At 41.8% G+C, this 25,548-nt stretch overlaps 1 protein-coding gene across 4 annotated transcripts in view; it reads left to right on the forward strand.

Annotated features, from left to right (window-relative positions):
• The window catches only part of LOC135253442 (ephrin type-B receptor 1-B), a 243,604-nt gene that overhangs the window by 50,727 nt on the left and 167,329 nt on the right, over positions 1–25,548 (forward strand). The gene's annotated exons all lie outside the window — the stretch shown is intronic.

The raw sequence follows: 25,548 nt of genomic DNA on the forward strand, positions 1-25,548 counted from the left end.
CAACATCTTGCACTCAGCTATATATATATATATATATATGTATATATATAAATATAAAACATAATGTTTAATTACTTGTTTCTTTACACAAGCAATTACTCTCATTTCTTAACTACGTTATCTAACTACGGTATCTTCCGGCATTTAAATGAAGTCATGCCCGCCCGCTGGCATTGATCTCATGAATAGAGCCGTCTTTACTTCTACGCTAATGGAAGATTAAGCATTAACGTGAGTGCGCATCGCAGACTAGCTTTTGGTCTAAACTTAATGATCCATGATATTCATTGCAAATGGGCAAAGAGTGAGACTTGAAAGTTTATTATCTGGGAACACACTGCTTGTGTAAACCCTCGTAAAACACCCGGCAGAAAAGGAATGCTTTCTTTTCTGACATTTCAGGCAAGTGGTCATGGGAAAAAAATAGGTTTTTGTTTCTTTTTCAGCAAATTGCATTGTAATTTATAGCACTGCTGATGGTAGAAAGCACAAAAGATAATGTGTAAGAAAACCAACAAACAAAAAAATAAAAACTAAAGTACTACCTACTACCTTAAACTGCCAAGCTAGATGCCCAGGGGCACATATGCTCAAATTATGTTTTTCCCATATGATCTGTGGTATCTAAATTCTCACAGGGCTTTCTATGAGAAAACAAGTAATTCACTGCCATGTAAAGCCTGGCTGGTAGTCAGGTCCTGTCAATCAAATTGGTTGGTGGGGGGTTGGGTAATAGGTTTTCAACAGCGCATAGTTTATAAAATTAAATTGTGCATGTGAACACTTGGAACAGGTTATAAAACATATCCACATCTAAGAATGGAGAAGAGAGAAAAACAACCTAGATACTGTGTTCTGTAATTAATAAGCATCACATCTTGAATAATGTTACTGTGTTATAGTATGACATTACATTATTCAAAATGTCTTGGTTGTAGGTAACCCTGTTATATCTCTGCATCACTGTCACAGCAATGGTATTTTAATGAATTGTGTAACACAAAGGGTTTTGAAGTGAAAACATTAAATGTATTTTAAAAGGTGAAAAGGTAAAGGAGAACTTCCATTTTGAGTAAATTCTCTAAAGTTTTATTTGATAATGATAGATGCATTAGATGTTCGCTGTTTAGGAACAGTTACAGCAGTATGAAAAGTTAGCTTGAACTTCATTAGCATTGGATTAACGTTAGATTAATTGAGAGATCTGGCGCCAGATGTCAGATAAAGACGTCATTTATCTTTATGGGATTAAGCGTGTCACTCAATTTGAATGGCATTTCAAATTTCCCCTGTAAACAATAGGATATGAATGCTTTCTTGTCTCTCTCACACATAAGAAAACTCACAAAGACACAGACACATGCATGACCACACAAACACATAAACACACAAATGCACACCCACACAAACACAAACACACAAATGCACACCCACACAAACACATAAACACAAGCATGCGTACCCACACAAACAGACAATCACACATAGAGTGAGCACCATAATTCATTGGACAGTGACACATTTTTTGTTATTTTGGTTCTGTACTCTACGCACTTTGAGTTTGAAAGGATACCATGAGGTTGAAGTGCAGACTGTCAGCTTTAATTTGAGGGTATTTTCATACATATCGGATGAACCGTTTAGAAATGATAGAACCTTTTGTACATAGTCCCCCCATTTTCGGGCATCAAAAAATATTGGACAGTTTAACATAATGTAGAATAAAGTAATCATTTTTAATATTTGGTTGCATATCCTTTGCATGCAATGACTGCTTGAAGTCTGCAACGCATAGACATCACCAGACGCTGGGTAATTTCCCTGGTGATGCTCTGCCAGGCCTGTACTGCAGCCATCTGCAGTTCCTGCTTGTTTCGGGGACTTTTTGCCTTCAGTCTCCTCTTCAGCATGTAAAATGCATGTTCAATTGGACTCAGATCCGGTGATTGACTCGGCCAGTCAAGGATTTTCCACTTTTTGGCCGTCAAAAACCCCTTCGTTGCTCTAGCAGTATGTCTCGGCTCATTGTCTTGTTGCATGATGAAGTGCCGTCCAATGAGTTTGGAGGCATTTGGTTTTATCTGAGCAGATAAAATATTTCTGTAGACTTCAAAATTCATTGTTCTACTTCTGTCTGCAGTCACATCATCGATGAAGACAAGTGAGCCCATTCCACTGGCACCCGTACAGGCCCAAGCCATAACACCCCCTCCACCATGTTTTACGGATGAGGTGGTATGCTTTGGATCATGGGCATTTCCTTTTTGTCTCCACACTTTCCTCTTTCCATCATTCTGGTACATGTTAATCTTTGTCTCATCTGTCCACAAGACTTTGTTCCAGAACTCTTGGGGCTCTTTTACGTGCTTTTTAGCAAAATGTAATGCCTTTCTGTTCTTCAGGCTTATCAGTGGTTTGCATCTTGTAGTGTACCCTCTGTAGTCCTGCTGGTGTAGTCCTTCTACGTATAGTAGACTTTGACACATCTACACCTGCATCCAGGAGAGTGTTTTTGATCTGTTGGGCTGTTGTCAGGGGGGTTTTCTTCACCACAGAGAGTATTCTCCAGTCATCCACTACAGTGGTCTTCCTCGGTTTACCAGGTCTTTTGACATAATTGACTTCACCAGTTGTTTTTTTCTTATTAATGATGAACCAAACTGTTGACTTGGGCATGCCCAGGGTTTTTGCAATGTTCCTAATTGATTGATTTTCATTTCTGAGCCTTATGATGGTCAGCTTAATTTGCATTGACACTGCTGACTTCTTCATGTGGTCACACCCCAACAACAATCATCAAAGGCAATTGCAAAGTCTAGAATCAAGACTAGACATCAACAGCTCTCTTCTGCATTCACTAACGACACAAATGAATACACCTGCCTAACAAAACACATCTGTGAAGCCAATTCAACAAATACTTGTAGTACCTTAAAATGGGGGGACCATGTACAAAAGATGATGTCATTTCTAAACGGTTCATCCGATATGGATGAAAATACCCTCAAATTAAAGCTGACAGTCTGCACTTCAACCTCATTGTCACTGTATCCTTTCAAACTCAAAGTACTAAAGTACAGAACCAAAATAACAAAAAATGTGTCACTGTCCAATTAATTATGGTGCTCACTGTATGTACACCCACATAAATGCACAAACACACACATTTGCTCCCACAAAAACACACATGGGCATCCACACAAACACACACACACAAACACAAACACATCCTGATTGTGTCTGCTGTGCCCCCCCCCCCCCCCCCCCCCCCCCCCCTCAGGGCAAGGAGCAGGGATCGATCCCCGCTCCCCTAAAAACCTTCATGGGCGTGCGCTGGCTCTGAGAGGGTGTTTGGCCCTGGCCGCTGTAAACCACACAGCCTCTTCTCTGCTAATGGTGTGTTATTAAAGGTCTCGAGCAGCCCAGCATGTCAGCAGGGCCCCTTAGGGCCTTGGGGTCTGTCAGCGCTGATCAATGCCAGGATAAGGGCCCCTGGGGTAGGGCCGCTATATCAGGAGCAGAGGACACCAAATTTTTCGGGGGCTGAGGGGCCGGCTGGACAGTGGGTGGAGAGAACATCCGTTCACCTACCTCTTTCTCACCCTTAATCTTTCATTCATCTGGGAAATCACTATAATGCATTTCCCTTCACAATGCAAAAAGGAATTTCTGACAGACTACATGGTGGTAATAGAGACAATTGCCTCCATCTGCTCTTTTAAATTTCATTTTGATGCCGTTTTATTTGATATGGCAAACATACAGTATTGGATAAACAGGCTTCATTTACTTATTGATTAACCGGCCTGGTTAAATTGCTGCAAAAGGATTTTAAACGACTTTATTTCAGAAGCAGATTGCTATTTTAGTTGTAAAAATCCACGTCTGAAGGAATTTATTGAACAGTGCTAGAGCCACAGGAGAGAGATTACATAAAGTGAAAACTAGGACTGTGAGGGGGAAAAGGGTGATCAAATGGGAAAACGAATGTACATAAATATATAAACCTTAGCTTTTAAACTCGTAATGAAAGGAGAGAAAGAAATAGAGTGCAAGCAAGCACATGAATAAGTGATTGTGCCTGAGTGGATTAGAGAATGAAATCTATTGTTTTCACTCATGGAGGGTTGAGAGAGAAAGAGAAGGGGAATGTTAAAGAGTGAAAGTGTGAATGAAAAGAAAAGAGCAGTGAAAGTGTGAATGAGTGAGGAAAAATGCAAAATGCAGGTGCTGTAGAAAAGAGCAGTGAATGGGTGAATGGCTGAAATGACTGTGCTCTTGGTGGATGTTTTTTAGAGGTATACACGCTTTCCTGTCGGGGAAACAGTGTACCCTCCAGCTCTGATCTAGACATCTAACATTCTCTTCAGATATTGAACCTGCTTGGTTGCCTTGGAAGCAACCGATCTGACTCCTGTCTTTCTTTCGACCAGCCTGCCTGCCTGTCTGTCCATCTGCCTGTATGTCTGCCTGTCTGCCCGCCTCGCCTGTCTGTATGTCTGCCTGTATGCCTAATTGACTGTCTATCCCTCTGGCTGTCTCTCTGTCTGTCTGTATGCCAACCTACTTACTTACTGGTTTAACTGGGTGCCTGCCAGTTAGTCTCTCACTGTCTCCCTGTCTGCTTGTCTGTCTGTCTGTCTGTGCAGTGAGCTCTGTTTCTTCTCTGCAGCCAGCTGGTCTGAATGTGATCTCAGCAAACTCTCCATCTCTGACTGACAGCTGGTTCTGTGGCCTGCTTGCCCCCAACCCCTGCTCCCCCCACCTCCCCAGCTAGTGGAGCTCCTTTAACCCCCCTTCCTCCGGGGCACCACCTGCTGAGGGAGATCCAGGCCTAGCGGTCCCTAAAACTAACAAATACTCCCATGATCACGCCGGAGACTTCATTACAGGGGGATGGGGTTTCAGGCCACAAGCTGCCGGAATGCTACCAGCTGTCAGTCACAGCTCTCAGGCTCTCTGTCAGCCCTCCACTCCCTTTCTTTTACCTGCAATGAGTGTGACAGAGGGGGTTTGCAACTATCATAGAGAAGGCATTTATTTTTTCAAAATTTCAAATCTTCTATTTTGTTCTTATGGATTTTTATTTTCAGATTTCTATACGAACGTGCGGTGGTTGAAGAATATTCTAGCATCAGAATGAAAAATGGGCCCTACGGGGTGCCTGGTGGAGAGCTCACTGAAAGATGAGGAACACTGATTCTGTGCTAAATTGCACTCTAGTGTCAAATACGTGCCTCTCAGCAGAACATCGGTGAATATTTTAAGAGGAAAGGGGGGTCCTGAGCAGCAGCATCCAAACCAAATCATTCCCCTCATATCCTCACTGGTGGAGTCAGCTCTCGTGGGACTGGCTGTTAGGTGATTAACTGATGTCTTTGGCTTTATGTCATCTGATTGGTTAATCAGGAGACAGCGGTGATGCCGTTGCCCTTCAGAAACAAGACAGCAATTGATCAGACAAAAGAAAAACAAAAAAAAAAAACAAATGTAAGGATATCAGGATTACATTTAGTTGTGGTCTTGGAAGGAGTTTAGTAATTTCAAAGCCTGTTTTGTGTGCATGCGTGTGTTTGTGTGTGTGTGTGTGTGTATGTATGAGTGATTTTAGCACACAGTGAGAGATTATCCCTGTCATCCAGCCATATAAACACCTCTTCACTACAAGTAGAGAACATGTCTTGTCGGCTGATTCACTGTCACTCAAATGGATCCGTCGCCCCCAGACATTTTTTTTCAATTTCAGAATTACAGCCTCAGCATACAGTTATTCACAGAGCTGCCGTACCTGAAATCATATTTTAAAACAACTCAGAAATAAAAGAAGAAATAAAAACACAATATCTCATCACCAACTCGTTGTTCAGATGGAGACTTCCTCTTTAAGTCTGTTACAATCCTGTGAGGAAATGTTTTGGGTATGAAGGAAAAATTAGGTTGAGGAAGCAGAGTCGCTGGTTTCTTGCCTTGCCGTGCTGCTTCTCCTTGTTAGCTGCGTCCTCAAATTTACATGTACGCTGACTTTTCATTTCTGTGCTGACAGAGGAGGACAGTTTTATTCAGATCTTTTGCCAGTGCTACGTTTCTTCCATGAAATATTCACGATGATAAAAATGAATCTCCTCGACATTCGCGTGGAAGTGATGGAAGCTCGTTAAGAGTGTCATTGAAGGCACCAGTAGTGAAAGAATACTAAATAAGGAATTTTTTATTCTATTATTTACTATTATTATTTTTTAAATTGGTTGGACCATTTTCCTCTCAAGGATGTACGAGAAGCCACAAATCAACACAATGCATTCAAGCTCGAAGAACAATTACGTTTGATTTCTTCAGTGTGTTGTAGGCAGTCTCAGTTCCATCAGTGGCGTTTACAGTGGGATGTGTCGTAATCAGAAGAAAACTTGCTGTCAGCAACAGCATGGAAGAGAGGGGTTACACTTGAGTCTGTTTGATAGTAATCAACACCTTTCTTTCGCCTCGAGGATCACAGGGGTACTGGCTTTTTTAGGAAGCACCCAGGGCATCTACCGACTTGATTTCAAACCGTTTCACAAGTCCAGCTACATGGCACTATCAAACTGCATCACATCTGTACACACCTCCATTTCACCATGTTCCATGGTGGACAATAGTATTTACTTGTATGCTGTATTCATTTTAAATGAGTAAAAAGAGAAATGCATTTTGCAGCTATTGATTGCCACTATTAGCATATCGCTTGGCAATTTATCATGCAGGCTCAAATCGGGTCTCTTTGTCTTTGGATGCTGATGTTCACTGTCTGGCCTGTCTCATTATGCCATAGAGAACTACTGTAACAGGATTAGTCTTCGATTGTAAAAATACTGATCGCAAATTGAAATTTCAGCAGAGGGCACGCGTGTGTGTGTGTATGAGTGTGCACTTGGTGGAGCGGCTCAGATCCGTTGTACAACAAATTCTACACAACAGTTGTGGTACAACAGAATCTAATTATGCGTGTGTATGCCTCAAAACGTTTACAGAATGATTGTGGCAGAAATACATTCAGGAGGTAGTGCACAACGCATCTCAAGTTGCGTGTGTCCACCCAAAACGTTTTGGCAGCGTTATTACATCATTGGAACACGTGCGTGTAGGCTAGTTTTTTTAGCATAACTTTCGCAGACAAAACAAAAGTTAGATACTTATAACGTTAACATTAAATTTATTATGTCTTTTAACATTATAGTCCTTCATTACAGCAACTGATTCCTGGGAAATTAAACAGACACACTTCCCTCTAAAATCAGCCTGGCTGAAATCTCCTGCATTCACTTTCTATTTTTTATGCCATCCAGCCAAGTTACATCTTGGTGGGTCATGCCCCATACCTATACAGCGCCAAAAGTTTGGCACTTTTCAGGGTTCCCCAGAGAAATAAGCACAACAACCACAGACTCTCAGCCCTTAAAAACATAAATTTCTGTACATTCTAACCCCATTTCAACAGACAGAATTCATAAACAACTTCACATGTCACACAATAAAGCTCCAAACTAAGGGGATTTCACGTTTTCTCCTGCTTCTTCTTCGTCTTCTTCTTTTTCCTACCACAAATGCTCCTAGCACACAAAGAATATGTCTCCCCATTGGTCAATTTACGTTCTTCAACCAATAAAAACTTCGGATGCAAACACAAAATGAACATAATATAATTGTGCATGCTTAAAACAGTACAACTTTGCACCTCTGATCTCCACTTCCCTTGTAACCCAGTGGGTAGTGCCTTTGCCTTTTCGTTGGAACTGTTTACAGGATTGATGGACCAGGGTTTAATTTACGCCTCCGACTGCAGCACATCTCTAACTCAGTACACTGGCTTGCTGGCTAACTAAAAATACAACACTTAAACTATTGCTTTTGCATCTGTAAAATCTTTCCGGTACAGTTCCACATTTCCCGCGTGTTTAACGTTAATAAGACCATATGAAGCACACATTTTCAATAGTTTTAGTATGCGTACAAATTCCTATTGACTTTTAATGTTGAATGTTGTAAGATAATGTTGGCTAAACTGGTTAGTAATATAACTAGCTTCTGTGCTAGTTATATTGTTGTTCACATGGAGTTAGCTAAATTACTGTGGATTCTTCACAAACCATGTTATAATGCCTATTTGTGCACTGTAAAAATGGGGCTTCATTTTAATGACATTAATCATTTCTGTTAGAGAAAAAGAGTGTGATACAGAAATACACAACAGTATTGTAACATGCTTGGTAGCAAGCTTTACTGGAATACTAGCAAGCTAAGCGAGCTGAAAGCAAGTGTCTGCGTATGTAGTCAAATAAAAGCTTTTATGTTTTCTTTGCAGTGAAAAAGAACTGCTTCTTTTCATTAAAATATGTGGCACCGGAAGACTTGTGTCATCATTCTGTGAGTGCAACATATGCATGTCTGTCATAGCCTACATTTATGTATAATTATTAATATCACTTACTCATTACAAACACAGTAATGAAAAACATGTTTTCAACGCACAAAAATTCCAAGTTACTCATACTTACAAAGCACTGTCTTTAAGTCATCAAACTGACAAAATCTAGGCTTGCCATTAAAAGTATTGATATCAAAATGACGCCAAGTTACTGTACTACAGACAATATAGGTTATCTTACCTCACCAAAATTAAAGAAGCTGTATTCCAAAGCAATGCTACCCAATGTTTCCTAAATTGTTTCAAGTCACTTGGCCTTGTGTTTTTTAATCTTACTATCTGCCAATGTCATTCAATACTGCTGAATTAAAGTTTTGAAAAGGGGAAAGAAGAGGACGAGCTGATCTGTTTTTATATGCGGTTTTACGTGATAGTGACACCCAGTGTTCAAATTAGGAACATACTTTTTTTTAACTTTCTTAATAGCGGGCCAAATCAGATTTTATTTCTAAAATATCTCACAGGCCATTTCAGTAATGGTGGTGGGCCACAGATGGACCGCAGGCAGTAGTTAGGACACCCCTAGTGTACATGGAAGACAAAATACAATGCAAATACATCGCACCATTGGAATTTAGAATTCCCTTTTTAAGTGTCCAGTAGACAGGCTAGCTTCTTATAGCCAATAACATCTGTGACCGTGGTTTGGCTGGTTTAGCGTCTACCATGCAGTAAGAAGAGCTATTGATGCTCTTCCTAAATTATGTGATTATATGAGAACCTGGAGACCGAGGCAAGTGAGAGAGTCTCTGCTTAGGATTGGGGGAGAAATGGGGAGCTTTGGGGTCTCTGTGTGTGATACAAGGTGGAGTTGGGGGCATAGGTTGCTATGGTGATGGTGATCATAAGACTGAGAGAGAGAGAGAGAGGGGCAGGAAAAGATGGCTCCTAAATAAAGCACTCACTCCATTTCTGCTCACACCTATCGGATGGCAAGGTTTTTGAGGGACCACTTTTTAATTATGTGCCTTGGTAGGATGAAATTGTTGAATGAAATATGATGTGGCGTGGATTTGGATTTAGCTGTTTTTTTTTTTTTTTCATCAGTGTAAGATGAGAGGCATGCACCTGTGGTGCTTTTGTGTAAAGGTCACCACACATGTGACTCTGCGGCTTGGTAGACAATGTTTCTTGGAGTCCTCAGAGACCTCAGCCAGTGCTTGGGGTCGTTGAGGTAATTATGTGCGACTGTAATTCATATTGAGGGTGTTTGACAGGAAGCAGCTGGGGTGATTGAAAAAAAAAACAATAGAACCTTACGTCATAACTTTAAAACAATGGTGCAGATAGAGAAGGAGTGCACAGTACAGCAGTTGCATTTTCCCGTTTACAAAGAGTTCATTGCAGCGCAATCAGGTTCATTTGACAAGTGATCAGGTAACTGGCATCCACTGCTTTGGTATTCTCCTCTGGACGGAATGGCCTTCACAGTAAGACAGTTTTGATGAACAGACGTACAAACATGGAAGATTAATTAGACAGAGGTACTGAAATGGCACAAAGAGGAACTATGTGACAAAGTCATCAGGGATTTCCAGTTCGTTCCTCCATCCATGTTCAATATGCGATGTGATGTAAACTGAGCCAAAATGAGTCCACAATGCGCAGTAACGAGTCTTAATTGAGCCAGAGTGGAGTCCCATTGAACACGATGGAGCATCCACACACAATGTGGCGATAACTCCATGGAGCCCCCGATGAAGTGTTTAAGACCCATCCAGCGTCATTTTCTCACCTCTTAGGGTGTAATGAAGTGGGTTGAAAAAGAGGGGATTCCTCTGCAGTGGAGGGGGTACAGAGAAGGGGGGAGGGGTGCATGGGGGATGCCATGACTGCAAGTGGTAGCAGCGTAGCACTTTCTTGTCTCCTTGTTAGCTTGTTAGCTTCAGCTCTCAGCCAGCTCTCTTGCATTTAAGGCACACAGCTCTGCTAAGCTAAGCTAAAGAGTACATTGACTAATGAACCCATAATATACAGTTGAGCAGCCTTTTCTCGAATTACTTTTGGTCATCTAAAATGTTGGCACTATGTATAAAAAGGCTGTTATTCATACATGGATCACTGGGATATGGACATAAATACCCTTAAATGCTGCTTCCGTGTGCAGCCATTCATAGTGGTTCCACAGTTAGCATGCAGCCCTCAAATATTGTCTACTATTTTTGTACTGGATGCACATAAATGGAATTGGTATCAATCTTGTCATCTAACTATGCATAAGAAAGCCAAAAAACAAATTTCCCAAAAGGTTGGACTATCCATTAACCCCATGTTCATTTTCATTCAGTTTCATTTCCATTCCAATGTGCTGGAGTACTGAACCAAAACAACAAAAATTGTGTAACTACCCAAATACTTACAGATTGCACTGTATGTGCTGTATACTGAACAGAAGAAGCCAAACTGAGCTTCATCAGCGGTTTCATGGCTCTTCATTCACCCCTCCCCCCAACCCCTGAGTGGACCCCCCCCGCCCATTCGCCCCCCCCCACCACCAATCAATAAGCGACCAATCAAAGCTGTGGGACAGAGGGCTAACGAAACGCAGGAAGACCACTCAGCAGCCCCCTGGTGAAGGATTGACTCGGATTGAATCCCTCTTTTCGCCGCGGCCTCTTCTCAGGGTTAAATGGCAGCGCGGTCCCCGATATTGTTATTTTCTATGATCTGACTAACGATCCCCCCGGTCACCCTGACCCTCATTAAGCGGAGGAGATGATTCCTTCCTGCCGTCTCCATGGTGCTCTGATCCGAGACTTGGTCATTACGGTGGCAGTTTGAACAGACATAGTGTGCCAGGAAGAGGCCACTCCGCCCATGTGAACAAGTCAACACCACTTCTACATTTTATGGTAAAACGTTAAAATGTCAGCACGAGCCAAATATATACTTAACTAGTCAGTAGATTACTTTTGGTTTCAGTTTAAATCAGGGACACTCAGCCTGCATTTTTATGCAAAAAACTTTATTTGAAGATGGCAACATGATTTGTACCTCCCACGACAGTTTTTCTATGAGGAATTTGCCAACACAGACCTGACCTCTATCAACCAGTCACTAAGGGCATAGTAAGCTTGTTCTTGAAACACAATGTCATCCATAGCAACAAAGTCAACTTCGCCCTTTCTCTTATCTTAAGAGTTCTCTCCGTTCCTGAATAAAAGTTGGTCTCAGCAGCTTTGTGAATAGGTTTTAAGAGGAAACTCTTAGCTGGGAACTTTTAGTACCACTTAGGAGAACTCTTAGTGGTAAGATAAAATGCTTTGTGAATACGGCCCCAGGGCCATCTATATTTTTTTCTCTCTTTCTCCATCTCTCTCAGTTAAATTCAGTGATGCTTTATGGACAGAACAGCCAAGGCAATATTACCAAAGCATATACTCTCTCTGTTTTTCTCTCTTTCGTTCTCACACTTCTGTTTGCCTCTCTTTTTCATCTGTGTCTTTCTCTCCCCTCTTTTTTGCCCCCGGGCTCATAAATGCCTGTGGTCATTTCTCTCTCCTCGGTATCCGTGGTCCCTGTCTCCATGGTGATGGTCCAGGTCTATTCCGTTCCCCCCTCCGGCCGGCTCGGGGAGGGGGGGTGGGGTGGGATGGGGGGCGGGGGGCAGGTGCTTATGCACACGTGTGCACACACACACACACACACACACACACACCGTGACACTCCTGTCAAACTGTTGAGTGAACCCTAGGAAGGACCTTATCACTAACACCAAATCCCCGTGGGTGAAAGCTTGCGACACCTTGCTCATATTTATCAGCTGTGAGTAAACCTTGGCCCATTATTATTCAACAAAAGTATCCCCCGAAGACCAATTTTGGTTTTTATAAAATCACAAGCATTAGACATTAAAGACCTTAATTTTTCTGTGCTCATCAAGCAGGTTAAAAGTCACCTTGGGTGGTAAAATGAAAAAAAAAAAAAAAAAAAAAAGCTGGAATGTATTTGGAAGAAAATTTTAAACATTTATGGAGAAACACATTATCATATGATACACTTGGCATTCCTTCCAGCATCAAGGCATTATAGTCACATTTATAACTGTTCAATTCACAAAGCCTGGGAGTAGAATATAAGGATTAGCGATGAACAATGGCTCAGACCTAAGCAGACTTTTTCAGTTTTATTAGGTCTGTGGTACGTGGACCACAAGTAAAGAGTGAACTCAGCCTTAATCTCTGTTTTTCTGTAAGTACATTCTCGGCTGTGTCCTCAGTGATGCGGGCGACATTTTGCCTGATACTCATCAGCTCACTGGCCCATCATGCTAACTGATGCGCATCCACATGCAGTCCAGTGCTGTGTGCAGTGAAGGCAGGTCACAGCTGGAGTTCGTGTTTGAAGCGAAGAGCTGTCGCTTCCTTTGAGTTCCTTGTGTTTTGTGCATTCACTTCACACCTTTTTTCAGGGGTGGGTGGGGCTGTATGATTGATAAAAAATGTTATATTAAGATATTGTAGCACACGCATATTGTGCGCCCTAGCATATTTAGAGAAAGAGAAAGAGAGAGAGAGAGACAGAGAATCTTAGGAGGACACAGGCGAGATTGCATCGGCTGTGATTCCCCAAAGAGCAGAGGAAAGAGAAGCGTGCTGTATGCGAGATCCGTGTAGACCTGCCGCTTGTGATGAGACGGAGTGCGTCGAAGGCTGTAATTACCCCGCCGTTAACCGCGCGTCACCACCGCGTCACCGCCGCGGGCCCCGTTAAGTGGAAGCAACCGGAAAACTCAAATGACTGTTAATAAGCGTTTGGGGGCTAGGGAGAGCGGTGTTTCCTTCAGCTGAATAATTGTTTAATTAACACTGTGGGAATGACTGGATAAGTATGCTGTGATTAGGTTCAGCTAGCTCAGGCAGCCTCCACAGCCATATGCACTGCACTGAATAATATTACACCTTATTGTGAACTCTATGTCTCTCTCTCTCTCTCTTTCTCTCGCTCACCTCTCTCTCTCTGTCTGTCTCTCTTCTCTTATCCACCTCTTTCTCTGCTCCGTCATCGTCTCTCTCTGTAATTCCTGTCTCTTCGTTTTTACATTTATCAAGAGCACACTTTAGCCCGTGCTGTTTCAGCTGTCTCAGCTTTATGTTCAACTGGCCGTTCCCACAGAAGCACAATCGTCTGCTTTGATGACTTGTTTTTAAATATGCTGCATAGCCGCACTGAATAATAAATAAAATAAAAATATGATGTGCATTACAGAATCTATGTGATTACACATTCAGGCATGAACAAAAAGGACGCATCACGCATGCATGGACATGCCACGTTTTTAGGTCATTTTGACGTAGAAAGAGAATGAATCCAGTGATGTTCAAAAGCAGAAGCTTTAAAAAGTATTTTATGAACAAAGTCACACACACACATACATGCATACATACACACACACACACACACACTCACGCACACGCGAACACACACACACACACACGCGCAGACACACAAACACTCACACAATTTCAGGTCATAGATTGATGCAGAAAAACAATGATATCAGTAATGTTGTGCAGCAGACTCTTCAAACCTTGTGTAAAAGTTGTGCTAAATGCCTGTAATATTAATAATCTTTAATCCTTGGATATTTCTACTGTAAGAGGAAAGGCACAAAATGAAGGGGCTGCCTTTATCCATGATGTCTTGGACTCCCATACATGTCAGTGTTTTGCTGGTAGTGCTGTTCTCTGAAGGGTGGGACCGGATTTGTGCTTCAGGCTGCTTGCTTTATTATTTGAGTGAGCGATGGAGGAGGGCAGCGGGTACAGAGCTGTTACCATCCTTTATAATAATGCATCTCACAGCCACAAGCATCGCCATGTAGTCACCCCCATTAACAACAGTGAATCACATGAACAGTAGTGTGATAGACTGAGAGCTGAGGAGAACTGAAGGAAGACATGAAGACGGAAATGTCAGCCTTTACAGAGCAGATACCATTCTCTGTGTTTTTTTATCTTGTATTTATACGTGGTGTATTTTATTAAGAAATTGGAGTGGCTTATAAATCATTTTTTATTTTTTAATATAATATACTCCTCTGTAGTTGCATTGTGCTTACTCTGTAATCACTGAATACACCACTGACTAGAAGATTGATCTGGATAACTTTCATTATTTCGACAAGGAAATGATGTATTATACTGTACATAAAGCAGGTTTTTGCCAGAGATGAAGGCAAAAGTTTTAGAACCTTTGTTGGAAGGGCCTTTGGTCCAATGGCAGGTTCCTAAATTCTTCTGTGCACACAGAAGATCACCTGTTTTGTGTGCAGACTGTACTTCCATAATGCCTCATTAGTCCCTATGTCAGCAGTGGATAAAGGGAGAAATGTATCGGTGTCCACCCTCTGTGTAGTAAGCAATGAGACAACATTAACCATACGCAACAGCACAGGAAAGTCTTCCCTCCAGACAGCAGTTCCCTGTGAGGTGGCTGTCCACACATACTGACCTGATACCTTCCTTCTTTTTAATGAGGCACTGGCGGAGTTTAAGGTGGGCCCACGCACACATATGCACACACACACACACACACACGTGCAGACACACACAAACACTGACACACACAACACACACAAACATGGACATGCACACACACACACACACACACACACACACATGCGCACACATACTGTACACACCCACACACAAACACAGGCACACACATGCAGAGGAGCACACACACTTACACAACACACTTACAAACAGACATGTTCTCAAATAGACATGCCCCACATACAAAAAAATATATAGACACGTGTGCACACAAAGATACAGACAGACAGACAAACAGACAAATGACCATGCCATGCGCACAAACACACAATCATAACATATTGCAAACTCATAAAAATGGACTCACTGTTAAGGCAGTTATTTTCATCAACTGAGAGTTGACGAAATTGATGAAGTTTCTGGAAAAAATGACCCGAGACAATTTGGGCAATAATACATTGGAACTTAGGTGTATTGAGTGTCTGGGGATGAGCTTCAATTTCCATCAAGAGCTCTGAATTTCATACGTGAGCTCACCACCAATGGCAACTTTCTTTTTTTTCGTATTTTCAAGCCCAAATTACATTTTTGCTATTTTTCAAACCACATTTTCAGGACATTTCTGTGAGGCGAAAACAGCGCCGTCATTTACAGACAGACACTCGTCGCAGAAAGATATCTTCTCTGGGCAGACATGTCGAAAAAAAGCCGGCCCAGCCTGACACCACAGGTTGACGCTGTCTCTCACCGCTCGCTTTGCTCTCTCGTGAAAAGACAGAGCAGCCATTTATCATGTCTCTTTCACATGCAGTTATCATGGTACAAATCTCCCAGTTCATGTCTGTCTGTGCTGGCTGGACCTGAGCTTAGGAAAGACAAGGCTTAGAAGTTTAATATGGAAGAGTATATAGGCTTCATATAAAGGTGTGACTGTTTTGCTATTGGACCGTGTCAATAAAACCAGCAGACTTGTGTGATGGTGCTTGCCTCAAAAACCTAGGACTTGCATGGGGAAGAAAAAGCACACACAGTAAAAATACTCAGTGTAAAACCAAATCTGATGGAGCACATTTGATCCTGGCATTCAAATATTGGATAGTGCCATCTGTGTTCAGGCCAATGGTGAATCTGAGTGATCCTATCAAAACTTTTTTTCCCCTCCATTTTCTGGATCAAACATTTAGATTTTTTTGTTTTGAGAATAAGAATAATGGACTTCAGTTAAAAAAACTAATTCAAGGTGATCTAACTGCAGAGTAGCTTTAGTTTTTCTGTAATCTGTTATTTTAATTATCTCTGTTAGATTTGTTTAACATTTAGCATTGTGCATGTTTGTGACACTCTTAACACAGTTTTGTGGCGCAGTGTTGCTGTGTAGAAATTCAGCCAGACTGCACATGTGTACACCTTGCTTCTGACAGAGAGTGCAAATGTGTACACCTTGCTTCTGACAGAGAGTGCACATGTACACCTTGCTTCTGACAGAGAGTGCACATGTGCACACCTTGCTTCTGACAGAGAGTGCACATGTGCACACCTTGGTTCTGATAGAGTGCACATGTGCACACCTTGCTTCTGACAGAGTGCACGTGTACACCTTGCTTCTGACAGAGTGCACATGTGCACACCTTGCTTCTGACAGAGTGCACGTGTACACCTTGCTTCTGACAGAGTGCACATGTGTACACCTTGCTTCTGACAGAGAGTGCACATGTGTACACCTTGCTCCTGACAGAGTGCACGTGTGTACACCTTGCTTCTGACAGAGTGCACATGTGTACACCTTGCTTCTGACAGAGAGTGCAAATGTGTACACCTTGCTTCTGACAGAGAGTGCAAATGTGTACACCTTGCTTCTGACAGAGAGTGCATGTGTACACCTTGCTTCTGACAGAGAGTGCACATGTACACCTTGCTTCTGACAGAGAGTGCAAATGTGTACACCTTGCTTCTGACAGAGAGTGCACATGTACACCTTGCTTCTGACAGAGAGTGCACATGTGTACACCTTGCTCCTGACAGAGTGCACATGTGTACACCTTGCTTCTGACAGTGAGTGCACATGTGTACACCTCACATCTGCCAGAGTGCACGTGTGCACACCTTGCATCTGGCAGAGAGTGCACGTGTACATGCTTTGTGTCCAGCAGAGAGTGCACGTATACATGCCTTGTGTCCAGCAGAGAGTCCACATGTACATATCTTGCATCCAGCAGAGAGTGCACACGTACATGCTTTGAGTCTGGCAGAGAGTGCACGTGTACATACCTTCCGTCAGACAGAGAGTGCACATATACTCACCTTGTGTCTGCTCTACGGGAGATGCACTGCAGGTTAAGGTCTGCTGTGATCAGCTCACATTTCCCCCCGTGGTTTTCGCGTTTCTTGTATGAGAGAGAGAAGGCACACCACACACCAGTGATGAGCTCTTAAAATAAAAAAATAAAAAAAAGTTCTTGATGAAGCAAATGCATACTTAACCTCTTATGGCAAAGCCCCTAGTGGTTAGCACACCGGCGTGCCTGGATTGCAGGCATTCTGTGCTCCCGCAACCAAATTATGAGTTGAAAACACAAACTCGGCGTTCTAGCTTTATTAGTAGACGATTCAGTACAACTATGCCAAATACGGAGTTTCGCAGTGAAAAACATTCTTTTACCACAAAAAATTTGTATTCCGTTGTAGCAACAAATAAAGCCAACAATAGCCGAAGGTATGCCAGTACAGCTGTGAAAAACGCTGCTCACTGAACACTGAAATAAACAAGATGAATTGTTCAAAAATGTCATTCTATTGTCAATATCTGCGACTAAATATGAAATAAATATACAACCTTATCATTGGTTTTTCGTGTAGAGATGTCCCTTTCGAGTCTGAATGGTCTTTTTTATTGTCTTGGGCAATCTTGGACAATCCGTTTGTGAAATATATGCTCAATTTTGACGCATGCATACCTTCCAAAATAGCTGTGCGTAATACCACACACGTTGTTTTTGGTGTTGTTGTCCTTTGTAGTACAATCTGCCTTGATCGACAGTTAATTAATCCAATAGGTGACAGAATAAGCTTTCTAACGATGTATAATATGTCTAATTTTACTTTTGTAATAGCGTTTTATAGCCCAGCGTAACCGAAAGATTTGTCTCATTATAGCTGCATTACGCATTCAGTCTGTGGTAGCAGTAAAAGACACTGCACCTGGCAAAATCTTATTGATGACTTTCGTTATTTCTTTGAAAATATTATTGTTATTGACAAATTCTGAGAATGGCTAAGGTATATGTTTGCTGATAGACCAATCTGATATACTGTTTTCTGGGCTAAGTTAGAACTGGGGAGCGACAGGATTCATTCTGTCTTTGTCTCTATCTACTGAACACAGATACGATTTCATTGTCCAAATGTAAATGTTACTGCTGAAAATATTTTGGTTATATACGTTATTTTTTTAAATTGAGTGTCTTTAAATAAGTTAGTGGTATTTTATAATGAGGATATTTCACACTGTAATGTAAGTCTTTGTTGGTTTTCTTGTATTTTGTGTTTAATGTATGTACCGGATATAACCTCAACTGGAACATTGCCAAAACGTGGTGGATGGTGGTATGCGCTCCTTTGCCTTTGGGCTCAAGAGCACAAACCCTGACATTATTTATAATGTAAATAGTCATGATATAATTGTTTTGTTAGAAACATGGTGCCATATGGACATACTGATTCACTGTCCCTCAGGTTACAAAGAAATCATAGTGCCATCATTTAAATTAAAGCATGTCAAGCACGGCAGAGATTCAGGGGGAATGATAATATGGCTTAAGGAAGACCTTGCGCAGAAATCAGCCATTTTTAGGCCCAGGGACATGTGCTACTATGTGGAGATTTAAATGCAAGGACAGGAACAGAGCCAGATTGCATTAACAATAATGGAAACCGACACATATTTGGACATACCCCTCTAAATCTAATGCCAACTCTAACACAGAGAAATGACCCTGACCGTGCTGTAAATAAAAATGGTACGAAGTTAGTGCATCTCTGTCAAGCCATAGGCCTGTACATTCTTAATGGCAGGATCAGAGGGGACACTTTAGGAAGGTTCACTTGCTGCTCAGCTCTTGGAACTGGTGTAGTCGACTATGCCATCACTGATATGGACCATTCTTTCATTAGTGCATTCACTGTTTGACCACAAACCCCATTTTCAGACCACTGTCAAATCAATGTGTACCTGCAAATAATTGGACAACCCATGACCACTGAAACACAGCCCTCTAAGCTGTATAATCTCAATCAAACATACAGATGGGCTGCAAACAGCATGGAAGAATTTACCAAAGCAATCAGTTCCACTGAAATTACCAACTATATTAACAGTTTCATTTAAACCTGACCAAAGTGGTGTAAATCTAGCAGCTAAAATGATAAATGAAATCTTCCATCAATCAGCACTTAAAGCTAACCTCAAAAAGAGAATAAATCAGAAGCAAAATCTTGAATAAAAATGGTTTGATGATGAATGTAAATCTATAAGAAAAAACTAAGACAGTTATCAAATTTGAATCATCAGCCACAAAACCTTGACTTGCACCTCAAATATAGTGAAATCCTTTCATTACATAAACGAATGTTAAAACTAAAGAAACAAAAACAAATTCATGAAACTCTTAACGAGATGGAAGATTCCATTAACCAAAATTTGTTCTGGGAAAAATTGAATAATTGAAAGAGTCAGATTAGCTTTCTTCCAAAACACCGCACAGCTGACCATATTTACACCCTACACACCCTAATCAATAAATAGGTATCCCCAAAAAAATAAAGAAAAAATCTTTGCATGCTTCATTGACTTCAAAAAAGCATTCAATTCAATCTCGCACGAGGGCCTATATTATACAATCCAACAAAGTGGTGTAGGGGGTAAAGTGTATGACATAATTAAATCAATAAATGTAAAAAACAAGTGTGGAATAAAACTTGGCAAAAAAGAACTGATTTCTTCACACAGGGACATGGGGTGAGGCAGGGCTGCAGTTTGAGTCCAACATTGTTCAATAGTTATATCAATGAGTTAGCGGTGTTACTGGAAAAATCTTCAGCTCCTGGCCTCACCCTAAACAACACAGAAGTTAAATTCTTGCTCTATGCAGATGAACTGGTCCTGCTATCTCCCACTGAACAAGGAAAAAAAAAAAGCCCAGATCTCAGAAAACCAGATACCTCTTTACTCTAGGAAACACCGCCCTAGAACACACACTAAGCTACGATTACCTTGGACTAAAAATCAGTGCGTCAGGGACCTTTGGCCTAGCAGTGAATGCATTAAAAGAAAAGGGCCTTTTAATGTGATTAAAAGTAGATTCCATAAAATAAACATTCCCATTAGAATCTAGTCAAAAATCTTTGACAGTGTCATTCAGCTTATCATGCTATATGGAAGCGAAATATGGGGTCCACTCAGTCAGCAAGACTGTGTGGGTGAAGCATCCAGCTGAAACCCTGCATGCAGAGTTCTGTAAAAACATACTGCAAGTACATAGAATTAGGCAGACTTCCGACTCTCGTTCAAATTCAAAAAAGGGAATTTCGTTTTATTGAACATATAAAAATGAGTCCAACAAACTCCTTACAATTCTTGGCACTGCACTCAGTCAGCTGGTTCTGAACCTCTCTAGACTAACATTAACACATACTAATGCTAACCAGCTTCAGTTCAGCACTGCTTCACAACAGCCCATTAGAGTCAACCAAATTATAAAAGACATCAAAAACTCCTATCAGGACCATTGGAACAAAGAAACACAATCCCAAAATAAACTGAATTGTTATTGGGCCTTAAATAGAAATACACACTGGCATAGTATCTCTTCTCTGTCAGAGATACAAAGCAGAGACAGATCCTGACCAAGTACAGTATCAGTGACCACACACTTGCAATTGAAATAGGCAGTGGTCACTGTAAGACAGGAGAGGTGGAAACAGAGATACACTTCCTCCTTAGTTGCATAAAATAATTACAAATCAGAAAAAAATATTTCCACAAAGAATTTTATTTTCCTATCAAAAGAAAAAAAATGTACAATTCTATTAGAAGAAGGATCAATAGCCCCAATTGCAGCACAGTTCATGTCAGCCTATCATAACCTGAGGAACAGTGACCATCCACTCCATATGAATGTGTATATATTTATTGATTTACTTCTGTTACTGTTGATGCTGTTATTGTTATGGTAATATATTATTACATTTATCATTATTATTTAATAATATTATTATATTACATATTATTTATATGTATGCTTTGGCATTTGTATTTCGTGCCAATAAAGCAACTTGAATTGAATTGTATGTGGGGATGTCTGGAGTGCAGTGAAGTGAGCCTGCTGGTGGGGGCCGTGTGGGTCGGTCATGGTGGCGTGGCTGTTCCCACTAAGCAAACCGTGATGATGAGCTTCTGATGAAATAATGTAGTCCCAAAGGCTCCCTCCACAACAGCTGCATGGAACACAACAGTCTCAGTTGGGCAGATACTCTGTCCCTGCTGGATTAGGTTTTTCCACCCATGGCGTTCAGGAACTGGCGCTGTGGGCTATGCATGGCAAATTGTGGTCACTCACTCACTCACTCACTCACTAAGGGATGACCTGAGAGGGACGTTTAGTAGGACGCATGCACAGGTGGTGCTTCGTTTAGTCGGCGGAGGCAAAACGCCAACATGTTAGGGTGAGCTAAAGTAATGTTAGGTGATAAAGCTGTGCTTAAAAATGTTGTGCTGTTCCACAGGAACGCCTAACGTTACTTTAGCTCACCCTAACATGTTCACATTTCGCCTACTTTAGCTAACCTAGTTAGCGCGTACGGATTGCCTACTTTAGTTAACCTAGTTAGCACATACGGATGCTATCCTGCACGCATCGGTAGGAGCTAAGGACACACAGCTACAACCACCGATACAGATGTATGGATACATGGAGGACAACAAATAACGTTATAAGAGGTCACGACGTGCCATAGCTAGCTGCCTATATAGTACGGAGGGCAAGACGGCGCTTTACAATGTCGCCAGCAGTGTATGCATGTTTGCTCAACAACACATTTCTCATAGAAAAGGTAGTTTGTAGCCTTTTTTTTGTTCATTACAGTGGCAGTACAAGTGACAAACAGTAACTGCTACTGTGCTGTTAGCCTTTATTGATCACTGTACAAGGTTCATGTAAAGTAGCTAGCACAATCGGACAGCACTAACCCAAATGTACTGCGCATGGTACTTGCTCAATCGAACTGTAAATGTGAAAAACTTTCGCTTACAGTGAGCGCCACCAAAATTTTCTGTCACACTTTCAATAAATGGCAAAACTTCCACTAGGACATTGAATTAAATCTTTCAACGTCATATACTTTCTGAAACGTAATCGATTCTGCTTGGCCACAGTGAGTGAAACTACGCGATCTGACCGTATAGTTTTTATGTACATTCCGCCAAAAGAATTCAGCCTTATTGTGCTACCTAAACTTCACAGCACAGTCATTGCCGTTATCATGCTTGTAGCATGAAGTGTCTCTTTTCAAAATCCATTTTAACCATTCACAAATTACCTGGGACTTTGAAGTTATAAGGCGGTATCTAGTCTCCAGTGAAAATATTGCCCTGGCTATATCAGTCAGAATTCAAGTTGCGCCGTGGTTCTGGATGGTTTCGTGCTTGTTTTTAAAAAAACAATTTCTGTGTGTGTGTATGTGTGTGTGTGTGTGTGTGTGTACCTGTGTGTGCTTGTGTGCATGTGTGTGCATGTGTGTGTGTGTGTGTGTGTACCTGTGTGTGCTTGTGTGCATGTGTGTGCATGCGTGTGTGTGAGTGTATTTGTGCATGTGATAAAGTATATCTGCGTCTACACATGGGTGTATGGAAGCTACATGTTTATCGTTGGCTATTCCTTATATACCAGTATCCTCAGGCAAATCATGGCTGTGAGGTTACTCAGATGTAGAAACCAGGCTGACTTGAACCCTCTTTGTTCAGTGAAGGGTGTTCGCCTCTTAGCCTTTGCTTGACTCTTGCCACTGAAACTGTGTTTAATAGCTTTGTTAAACTATGACGTATAATGACTCAGACAAGGAGCAAGAGAGAACGCAGCTAGAGCCTTCAACTTAGTTGTTCCCTGAAAGGTTATTTATACTTTACTCAGGAGTTGTCTTTCAACCTGTTTAGCTTATTACGGTTAGAAACTGACTTGCTCGATTCCCCTGGAAACAGAAGTCAATAAACATTTGAAAATCAAACCAAGGCAATGAGTGATGTTTGCCCTTCAAAATCTGATTGATAAATTCATTTTATGTCCAACTAAACACTTTCCTTTTTCTGTTGCCCTTAAATTGATCCCTCATGCTCTGTGTGTGTGCATGCGTATGTGTGCATGCGCGCGCGCGTGTGTGTGCATGCGTGTATGTGCATATGTGTGTGCACATGCGTGTGTGCATGCGTGTGTGTATGTATGCGTGGGTGTATGTGTGTGTGTTTGTGCGCATGTGTGTACGCGTGTGTATATGTGTGTGTGTGCGTGCGTGTATATTTGTGTGTGTGCATGCACGTGTATAGGTGTATGCATGCATGTGTGTGTGTGCGTGTGTATGCGTACATGCCTGTATGTGTGTGCATGCGTGTGTGTATGTGTGTTTGTGCGCGTGTGTGTATATGTGTGTGCGCATGTGTGCCTATGCATGCATGTGCGTGCGTGTCTGTGTGTGTGTGCATGTGTAGGAGGGATGTTGATGATACAGGAAAGGAATGTGAAAGGTCTTGTCTCTGAGTCCACTGCTGGAGAAAGCACTGGCCAATCGGATGAAATTTCAATCACTGCCAGGGCTCAGCACAATCAGTTGATTCCCAGAACCACTGTTTCCTGTCAGTTCCAGAGAGAGATACAGACAAATGTCATTAAAAAGGTGATGAAACAAAGGCTGTGCTTTGCTCCCCTAGAATATACCATTGTTCCATTCTGACAGGGGTTTGCCCCCGAAATGTTCCAATTTCACAGGACTGTGCAAAAATGATCTGGGCTTGTCTGTTTGCAAATTTATGAGGTTTTCTTTTTTTAAAGATGACTTGATTTCATCTAATCTTTGTCATTGACAAGAAAGTAAGTTTAGCTCTGTTCATCTGTGCTGTAATGGTTGAACAGAGCTAAAGTCGGAACTACTGGAGGCTATAGCCAACTAATATAGGCTTTTATTTTACTCATTCGAATGTTACCAGGAAACAAGAGCACCAGTGGACTGAGTAGCATGAGGAAGTATGCAATGCCGCCCCCTGGCCCAGGCACTGAAGAGCTCAGACTCCAGTTGTAGCTTCGATTGCGCGGCTGGTATGGGCACCTCCGCGTCTCTCGGTAGCGATAAATGCGACGCGCGTTTATTTCAATGACTGTAATCCCCTGTCGGCCCACGCGATTGTCTGAGGGAGGAGTGGAGAGCGAGCACGCGGCTCTTTTTCACAGCATGAAAGTCTTTTCTGAATCAACATAATTCCATCTGAAACCATATGCTGTTGCAAAGGGGTGGTATTATGATCTGCGGAAAATATGTAGATAAAAAAATAAAAAACAAGCATGGAGACTAATTTTTTTGTGATGCGGTGTCAGCGGTGGCATTGCTTAAATTATAGTATTTGTTTAGGTTGTGGCAGCGTGCGTGATGGATACTTAGCAGCGCTAAGGAATGGGAGGGTTGGCGGTAATTATTTCTTAAAAGCGCACCTCTGTTGGGAAAGTGTGGCTGGAGGGAGCTGAGTTGCTGAAGAATGTAATTAGGAGAGCAGACTCCTGTTGGAAATGAGCTCTCTAATTGGGAGCTGGACTGACTCCTCGGAGGAGGATGGGAACTCAGAGTTCAACACTGGAGCAGTGCAGTGTAGTTACTGGATACTCTCTCTCTCTCTCTCTAACACAGTCTCTCTCTCTCTCGTTCTCTCTCTCTCTCTAACACAGTCTCTCTCTCTCTCGTTCTCTCTCTGTCTCTAACACTGTCTCTCTCTCTCTCATTCTCTCTCTGTCTCTAACACTGTCTCTCTCCTTCACTCTCTCTCAGTCTCTCTGTCTTTCTCTCTCATTATTTCAATTTCAATCTGCTTTATTGGCAGGACAACTATAGTCATATTGCCAAAGCGACATGCAGAACATACAAGAATATGGAAACTAAATATAGTAAACAACATGTACTGACATGTATGACTAAGTATTGTAGCAGGACCAAGGGTGTTGGGTCTCAACTCCGCCCGGGATCAGCAACAAAAGTGCAGTACACAGGGTAAATGGTACCCAAAGTTTATTAGGGGAATTAACAAACTCGGGGAAAGGGGGGGGGGGGGGCAGTTTGGGAAAAGTCTGCAAAACCATTCTCGTAAATCAAAGTCCGTAATGCAAAGTCTGTATTCCAAAGCCAGTTCCTCGTCCAAAATGGGGGTTGTTCCACCTGCAGGGTTGTCCGTTTGTTCCAGTCAAATCCATCTATCCAAAGTAATTTGTTTTTCTCCACTCACTCTCTGCAGCGCATTTCACCCCAAATGCCAGGACTGTTCTCCTTTTAAAGCTGCTGGTC

The sequence above is a fragment of the Anguilla rostrata genome, chromosome 4 (genome assembly GCF_018555375.3).
Source record: "Anguilla rostrata isolate EN2019 chromosome 4, ASM1855537v3, whole genome shotgun sequence".
Taxonomy (NCBI): domain Eukaryota; kingdom Metazoa; phylum Chordata; class Actinopteri; order Anguilliformes; family Anguillidae; genus Anguilla; species Anguilla rostrata.